Raw genomic sequence first — 9,069 nt, forward strand, 5'->3', positions numbered from 1 at the left:
CAGAGTTGAATACACCTCTGGCATTCCCCTTGCTGAATAACTCCTCATGTGTGAATGTCAATGCAAAATATTCATTCAGTTTGTCAGCTACCTGAGCAGGATCATCAACAGTTGACCCATCGATATCAAGTGGACCAATCTGATTCATCCCCTTCCTTCTAGAGTTTACATAAGTAAAGAACTCTTTGCTGTTTTTCTTTGCATCCCTTGCCAAAGATTTCTCGTAATCTGCCTTCGCCTGCCTAACCTCCTTTGTAACTTGGTTACAGATCAACTTGTATCTATCATAGGCTTCTGTGTCACGTGTTAATTTGTATGCATCCCATGCAGTTTTCTTCTCTGCCATATGTCTCATTCATCTGACATTCATTTCATTCATCTGACATTCATTTAGGCCTAAACCTTGAACAATATTTCTTAGTTGGTATGTAAAGCCTAGTAGCTTCCAAAATAAGTTCTTTGAATGCTTCTCATTTTGAATTTGCTGTTGGTAACATCATCAGTTGGTCCCACTGTATAGAATTTAAATACTGTCTCAGTCCATCATAGTCGCCTTTACGAAAGCAATAACCCTTCCCTTTACCCCTATGGTAGTTACCTCTGAGTAAATCCCACTTCAGCACACTGTGATCACTGCCACCTAGTGGTTCATTTATCTGCCGATTCTTAATGCATGAAGAATCACTACTGATAATCAAACCAAGAGTATTACTCCCTCTAGTTGCCTCCCGAACATGCTGATGTAGAGAACAATCATCCAATAAATCCACAAAAGCCTTGCTAGTGTGTGTGACCAGCCCCCAAATTCCAGTCAATATCTGGGAAATTAAAATCCCCCATTTTAAGACTCTGATTTACTGGCCCATTCTATTTCCCCGTACAGTTTCTTATTATACTCATCAGAGTCATTAGGCCTATACCACACTCCTACTCTCAATTTTGATCTCCCAATGCTTATGTCACACCAAACTGACTCGACACTGCACTGTCCAGCAATGTCGACTGGCTTCACTTCCTTGGATTTTATGTATTTCTTAACTAATAGCATAACCCCTTCTCCCTTCCTACCCTGTCTATCCTTTCTGTAGACATTGTACTCCCCAAATTCCAGTTCTGCATTCCTTATATCTGTGTGACACCACGTCTCTGAAATCCCCACAATATCTGCCTTTGATGTTTTGAGCAATACCTCAAATTCATCAAATTTATTTACTAAACTCCTAGCATTGGTGTACATGCAAGTATACATGCACCTGTTCTTTTTCTTAGCTACTCTAACACAACCAATGTGTTTATTAGCTACCCTAACACAACCTATTTGTACCCCAATGATTCCCAGCAGTCTCTGAACTATCCTGCATGTTATTTTCCAGGCTGTGGCTCATTCCAATAGAAGCAGTGCAAGAATCACTTTCACCTCTGCCAGTGGCTACTGTTAATCGAATAGTCCTTGTATCCCCCAATCTAGCAGTTTTCCGACCCACCTAACACTGCCTCGATAGCATCAGCAAACATTCTTGCACCCTTTCTATTTAAGTGTATCCCATCCCTGTAGAAGCAGTCTCTCCTGTTAACAAGTACAGACCAGGCTGAAAAAAATTCTACCCCTTGAGCCTTGCACAATCCTTCCAGGGCCAAATTGACCGACAGGGCTCTCATCATATACTCCCTCCTATCCTGTCTGGGCAGAATTGCAGACACTTTCAAATTCAACCCTAATTCATGGGTTTTTTTCAACAGTGATCTGTACTTGTTTAGTAACTCCGCCGGTCTCCTACTCTTAATATCATTAGTGCCAACGTGTACAACTATATCACCTTTTGTGCCCTTAAAAGATGATATCCGCAAATAGTTGAAATTGGTTACTTTCTTCATTCTGCTATTGACAGTAAGATCTTTATAAATAATAGTCATATTATCGAAAAAAAAAAAAAAAAGTATGTATATATATATATATATATATATATATAATTTACATAAAAATAAAGATAAATGAAATAGGTGTCAGTGGCATGGCAAACCAGTAGAGAGAAAACAATAAAAATAAGCCAATACATAATAAAATAAAAAGAATGGCAGGGAAATTAAGATAAAAAGTATTGCAGAAGGAATGCTTCTAAAATAATTTAGAAAAAGCCAATTAATAAAATGCCAATTAATTCAAATTTAGCAGTGCCTGGAAGATAACACCAGGTCCAAATTATATGAAATATAAGTGAAAACAGATGAAAAATAATTTTTTTTTTAATATATTCTTATTTAATGGTGACTGTCAGTGGTTTGGTGTTGCCATATGAGTGCATGGATCTGTTCTATTATAATTTTTCACTGCATAAAGGCCAGTTATTCAAATCCATTGCATTTGTAGGTCGATCGGTGTATCAGTTCGGCGATTCATGGATTTGTCTAATGTTCAAAATGCAGTGATTCCCGGATCATTATTGGCCTTGTGGTTCTTCGACGAGTTTGGGGCATAATGGTCCAGTCTATTTTATTTATTTATTTTTATTTTATCGGTCACATTTGTAGTTGGTTTTCATCTCCATTTTTGAGTCAAGAATGGTCTAAGGGTACAAAAACTATGAAAATTTAACACATTTGGTATTTTTACTCCTGAAATGGCGATTTCAAGAATTTTTATGGCCATGCTTCAATTAAAAAATAATGATAAAAATGGGGTCATACTTGAATACCGAAATTCATGCTGCTTTTTTTTTTTTTCCTTTTCTAAAATTTAGACAAGCGGGTCTGTTTTTTGTTGTATACTAGTGCACCTGCTTGAAGATTAATGTTTTTTTCTTTTTACCTAACCTCACATTCATTTATGGTAAGTTACTAAATAAGTAAATGCTTGAATATACTAGCACGATTCAATAAGTAATTCCAGTTTTACTCTTAAAAAATTTTTTTATTAAAACATAAAATAATGAACTGAGAATGTGAATATTCTTAGTTTTTTTCTGTATGAGAGCTGACATTTGTACAAATATTTTTATTTCATGCAATAATTCTGTACAGGTTGTACCACTTTCGTTTGCTGATCATCATAAAATTTAAACCCTTTCTGATAATGTAATCCGTTTTAATAGAACCCTTTCAAGATAAACACTGACAAAGAGAAAGTTGAGTATATTGAGTTATGCAAAGCCATTAGAAAGAGACTCAGAGATGACATAAGAAGATTTAACACAAGTAAAAACAAAAAATTTTTTAAGAGTAAAACTAGTAGGGGCCAGACTTGTTCAAAGCCGCTAAGTGGATTTTTCTTATTTATTGATTTGAAATTATTGTTTTTCTAAAACTTTTGATTTAAATTTAGTAGTATAGCATTATTTTGTGTTTTTCTGATTAATTTGGTGTATTTATTCTTTACTTGGCCTTGCAATTGCATAAAAGTATCGGTAAGGGTATCCACGTGTTACAAGTCGCAACTCCTCTGAACGAGAAGTTTTTTAGCTATATTTAGCCGCTTATCGAATATTTTTTACATCAAATTATTTTTTGTAAGTGGCTTATAGACCTAGTAAGGATCGTTAGTTTATTCTGAATTGAGACAGCGAGATTTGAAAGTGAATTAATACTTAAGTGTCCATAGATTTACCGTTCGTAATTTCCCGCCCTTGTCTTTGTCATAGGATCGTTATATATTGAACCTAGATAGCGTTAGTATAGTATAGGTTATAATATTTTCAGTGATCGGTAAAATCTATTAAATTGTTGAACTTCGTTGGCATTTAAATTGTACTTTTAACTAAATACATATACCGACTTAGATTACAAACGTAACATAATTAATTAATACATAACTGATACAGAAGTTATATAAAGGGAACTCGGAGATAATTAATACTTGACACTAAAAAATATATATTCCGTTATAACTGTGTTGGGAGATAAGTTAGGGTTATAAACTGAAATTGAAATTTTATTTAAATTAAAAGAAATCATGACTCAGACCAGAGCAGCAAAACAAAAGGCTCAAGCTAATGGAAGTGCTGTGGCTCAGAGGAGAACTGAGGGGGGGCAGTTGCCTTCTGAATCACAGCCTTCTAAAATGCACAGCTTGCATGATGTTTGTGGAGCATTCATTTACGGGACATGATATTGCCATGGGGGATGTCTTTGTGTGTGCGCGATGCAAGGAGTGTATCGAAATCAGGCAACAACTCAGTGTTCTTATGGGCCTATATGAGAGCTTGAAGGACAGGGTGGATGCCCTCGAAGGAACTAAATTGAGGGACCCATCAATCTCTCAGCTGCCCACATCAACGCCAGAGCTTGCACTTGGTCATCGCGCAATACAGCGGCAACCACCAAGGCAGAATGCGCTGGTCCCAAAGGAACTAGTAGTTGTTGGTGACTCTATTGTCAGGGAAACGGGGAACATGCTTTGTAAAAAGGATAGGTGGAACAGGACCAGGGTATGTCTGCCAGGGGCAAAGGTTGATGACGTTGTAGAGCAGATATCATCTTTTAAGGGCACAAAAGGTGATATAGTTGTACACGTGGGCACTAATGATATCAAGAGTAGGAGACCGGCAGAATTGCTGAACAAGTACAGGTCACTGTTGAAAAAAAGCCGTGAAATAGGGTTGAATTTGAAAGTGTCTGCAATTCTGCCCAGACACGATAGGAGGGAGTATATGATGAGAGCCTTGTTGATCAATTCGGCCCTGGAAAGATTGTGCAAGGCTCAAGGGGTAGAATTTTTTTCAGCCTGGACTGTACTTGTTAACAAGACAGATTGCTTCTACAGGGATGGGATACACTTAAATACAAAGGGTGCAAGAATATTTGCTGATGCTATCGAGGCAGTGTTAGGTGGGTCGGAAAACTGCTAGCTTGGGGAGAGACAAAGACGAATAGATTAACAGTAGCCACTGGCAGAGGTGAAAGAGATTCTTGCACTGCTTCTATTGGAATGAGGAGAAGCCTGAAAATCAAGATGCAGGATATTTCAGAGACTGCTGGGAGTCATTGCGGTACAAGTAAACACATGGGTTGTGTTAGGGTAGCTAAGAATAGAAAAAGGTGCATGTATACTTGAGTGTACACCAATGCTAGGAGTTTAGTAAATAAATTTGATGAATTTGAGGTATTGCTCAAAACATCAAAGGCAGATATTGTTGGGATATCAGAGACGTGGTGTCACACAGATATAAAGAATGCAGAACTGGAATTTGGGGAGTACAACATCTACAGAAAGGATAGACTGGATAGGAAGGGAGGAGGGGTTATGCTATTAGTTAAGAAATACATAAAATCCAAGGAAGTGAAGCCAGTGGACATCGCTGGACAGTGCAGTGTCGAGTCAGTTTGGTGTGACATAAGCATTGAGAGATCAAAATTGACAGTGGTCTCCGACAGTTTTTAAATTCTGTACAGTGGGATCAACTGATGATGTTACCAACAGTAAATTCTAAGTGGGAAGCATTCAAGGAATTAATCGTGGATGCTACTAAAAGTTTCATACCTATTAAGAAATATTGTTCAAGGTTTAGGCCTAAATGGTTGTCAAATGAACTAATGAGACTCGTAACAGAGAAGAAAAATGCATGGGATGCATACAAATTAACACGTGACACAGAAGCCTATGATAGCTACAAGTTGATCTGTAACCAAGTTACAAAGGAGGTTAGGCAGGCGAAGGCAGATTACGAGAAATCCTTGGCAAAAGATGCTAAGAAAAACAGCAAGGATTTCTTTACTTATATAAACTCTAAAAGGAAGGGGATGAATCCGATTGGTCCACTTGACATCGATGGTTCGACTGTTGATGATCCTGCTCAGATAGCAAACAAACTGAATGAGTATTTTGCATCTACATTCACACGTGAGGAATTATTAAGGTTTGAAAATGGCAGAAGATTATCAAATTGTAGCAGGGTACTTAATGATTTTGTAATAACTGAGAGCAAAGTGGAAGAGAAACTGTTGAAGTTAAACGTAAGAAAAGCACCTGGGGTGGATGGGATCTATGCAGTTATATTAAAGGAGGCAGCAAAGGAAGTTAGTAAACCCTTAGCCATAATTATGAGAGCATCCTTGGACTCAGGGGAGGTCCCCACGGACTGGAGATGTGCAAATGTATCCCCAATTCACAAAGGGGGATCGAAGGGTGACATGGGTAATTACAGACCAGTTAGTTTAACTTCTGTTTCAGGTAAAATAATGGAGTTGCTGGTTAAAGATGCATTGCAGGATCATCTAGACAAGACTGCAGCAATAATTCAGACACAGCATGGGTTTGTTAGGGGAAAGTCTTGTCTGACAAATTTGATAGGATATTATGATGTGGTTACAAAGGAACTGGATGCAAAAAATAATTTTGATATCATATATTTGGATTTCAGGAAAGCTTTTGACACTGTTGTGCATGAAAGACTATTGTACAAATTGGAGCAGAATGGTATTAAGGGTAAGTTGCTACAATGGATAAAAGGATGGTTAAGTGGGAGAAGACAGAGGGTGGTAATCAGTGGGTGCTGCTCTTCTTGGACTAATGTTATTAGTCGAGTCCCACAGGGTTCGGTGTTGGGTCCACTGTTGTTTTGTATATTTATCAATGATATTGATGAAGGTATATCAGGCTTAGTGTCGAAGTTTGCAGATGATACAAAGGTTGGCAGGGTTGTTAATGACAGTAATGGCAGTGTGCTACTGCAACAGGATCTAGATAATTTGAGCAGATGGGCTAAGAAGTGGCAACTGAAGTTTAACCTTGACAAATGCAAAGTACTGGATATGGGTAGAAGTAATCCCAGAGAAACGTACCAACTGTGTGGTACTACACTTAAGGTGGTAGAAAATGAAAAAAACCTGGGAGTAATTGTGCAGGCAGATATGAAGTTTTCTGAGCAATGCAGACAGGCTGCCAGGGCAGGTCATTGGGTTTTGTCAATGATATATAGGAATTTTGCTAGCAGGGAAAAGGAGGTGATTATCCCTCTGTGTAAGGCAATGGGTCAGGCTACGCCTTGAGTACTGCGTACAGGTCTGGAGGCCTCATTTTAGGAAGGATGTAGATTTACTTGAGTGTGTACAGAGAAGGGCAACAAGATTGGTGAGGGGAATGAAGGGATCCTCTTATCAAGAGAGGCTTAAGTTCTGCAAATTGCAGTGGCTGGAGACTAGGCACCTGCGCAGTGATCTGATTGAGGTGTATAAGGCCTTGAATGGGTTCAGCACGCTGAATTCTGATGGGATCCTTCCACTTGTTCAGATTACGAACCTAAGGGGGCATAAATTCAAATTAAGAAAAGACAGATGTAGATTAGATGTGCGGAAATTTGCCTTTAGCCAGCGGGTAGTTACTTGCTGGAACAAACTTCCATCTGTCGTTGTGGAAGTTGATAGGGTGAATAAATTTAAGGAGGAACTGGAGAGGCATTTGGAGGGAATGGTGTGATTTTTTTTTTTTTTGGCTGATGCTGCATAAGCTCATACATTTGCTTTCTTGCATCACATGCCACTACTACTACTACTAGTAGGAGTGTGCTATAGGCCTAACAACTCTGATGAGTATAATAAGAAACTGTACAGGGAAATAGAGTGGGCCAGTAAATCAGAGAGTCTTATAATGGGAGATTTTAATTTCCCAGATATTGACTGGAATTTGGGGGCTGGTCACTCACACACTAGCAAGGCTTTTGTGGATTTATTGGATGATTGTTTTCTACATCAGCATGTTTGGGAGGGAACTAGAGGGAGGAATACTCTTGATTTGATTATCAGCAGTGATTCGTCATGCATTAAGAATCTGCAGATAAATGAACCACTAGGTGGCAGTGATCACAGTGTGTGAAGTGGGATTTACTCAAAGAGGTAACTACCATTAGGGGTAAAGGGAAGGGTTATTGCTTCCGTAAAGGCGTCTACGATGGACTGAGACAGTATTTAAATTCTATACAGTGGGACCAACTGATGATGTTACCAACAGCAAATGCAAAATGGGAAGCATTCAAAGAACTTATCTTGGAAGCTACTAGGCTTTACATACCAACCAAGAAATATTGTTCAAGGTTTAGGCCTAAATGGATGTCATATGAACTGATGAGGCATATGGCAGAGAAGAAACATGCATGGGATACATACAAATTAACACATGACACAGACGCCTATGGTAGATATAAGTTGATCTGTAACCAAGTTACAAAGGAGGTTAGGCAGGTGAAGGCAGATTATGAGAAATCTTTGGCAAGGGATGCAAAGAAAAACAGCAAAGAGTTCTTTACTTATGTAAACTCTAGAAGGAAGGGGATGAATCAGATTGGACCACTTGATATCGATGGGTCAAATGTTGATGATCCTGCTCAGGTAGCTAACAAACTAAATGAATATTTTGCATCGACATTCACATATGAGGAGTTATTTAGCAAGGGGAAAGCCAGAGGTGTATTCAACTCTAGCAGTAAGCTAGAGAATCTTGTAATAACTGAGAGTAAAGTGGAGGAGAAATTGTTGAAGATAAACACAAGAAAGGCACCCGGGGTGTATTGGATCTATCCAGTTATATTAAAGGAGGCAGCAGAGGAAGTAAGCAAACTCTTAGCCGTCATTATGAGAGCTTCCTTGGACTCAGGGGAGGTATCCACAGACTGGAGATGTGCAAATGTGACCCCAATTCACAATGGAGGATCAAAGGCTGACACAAGTAATTATAGACCTGTGAGTTTAACTTCTGTTCCAGGAAAATTAATGGGGACACTAGTTAAAGAAGCACTGCAGGATCATTTAGACAAGACTTCAGTTATAGCTCGGACACAGCATGGTTTTGTTAAGGGGAAGTCTTGCCTGACCAATTTAATTGGATACTATGATGCAGTCACAAAGGAACTGGATGCAGGGAATAACTTTGATATTATATACGTGGATCTTAGAAAGGCTTTTGATACTGTTTCACATGGAAGACTGCTGCACAAATTGGAGCAATGTGACATTGGAGGCAAATTGCTGCTGTGGATAAAGGGGTGGCTGAGGGGGAGAAGACAGAGAGTGGTAATTAATGGACATTGCTCGTCGTGGACTAATGTTATTAGTGGAGTCCCTCGGGGCTCAGTGTTGGGTCCA

The sequence above is a fragment of the Mastigoproctus giganteus genome, chromosome 9, assembly GCF_048544385.1.
Source record: "Mastigoproctus giganteus isolate SK-2022 chromosome 9, ASM4854438v1, whole genome shotgun sequence".
In the NCBI taxonomy this organism is placed as follows: domain Eukaryota; kingdom Metazoa; phylum Arthropoda; class Arachnida; order Uropygi; family Thelyphonidae; genus Mastigoproctus; species Mastigoproctus giganteus.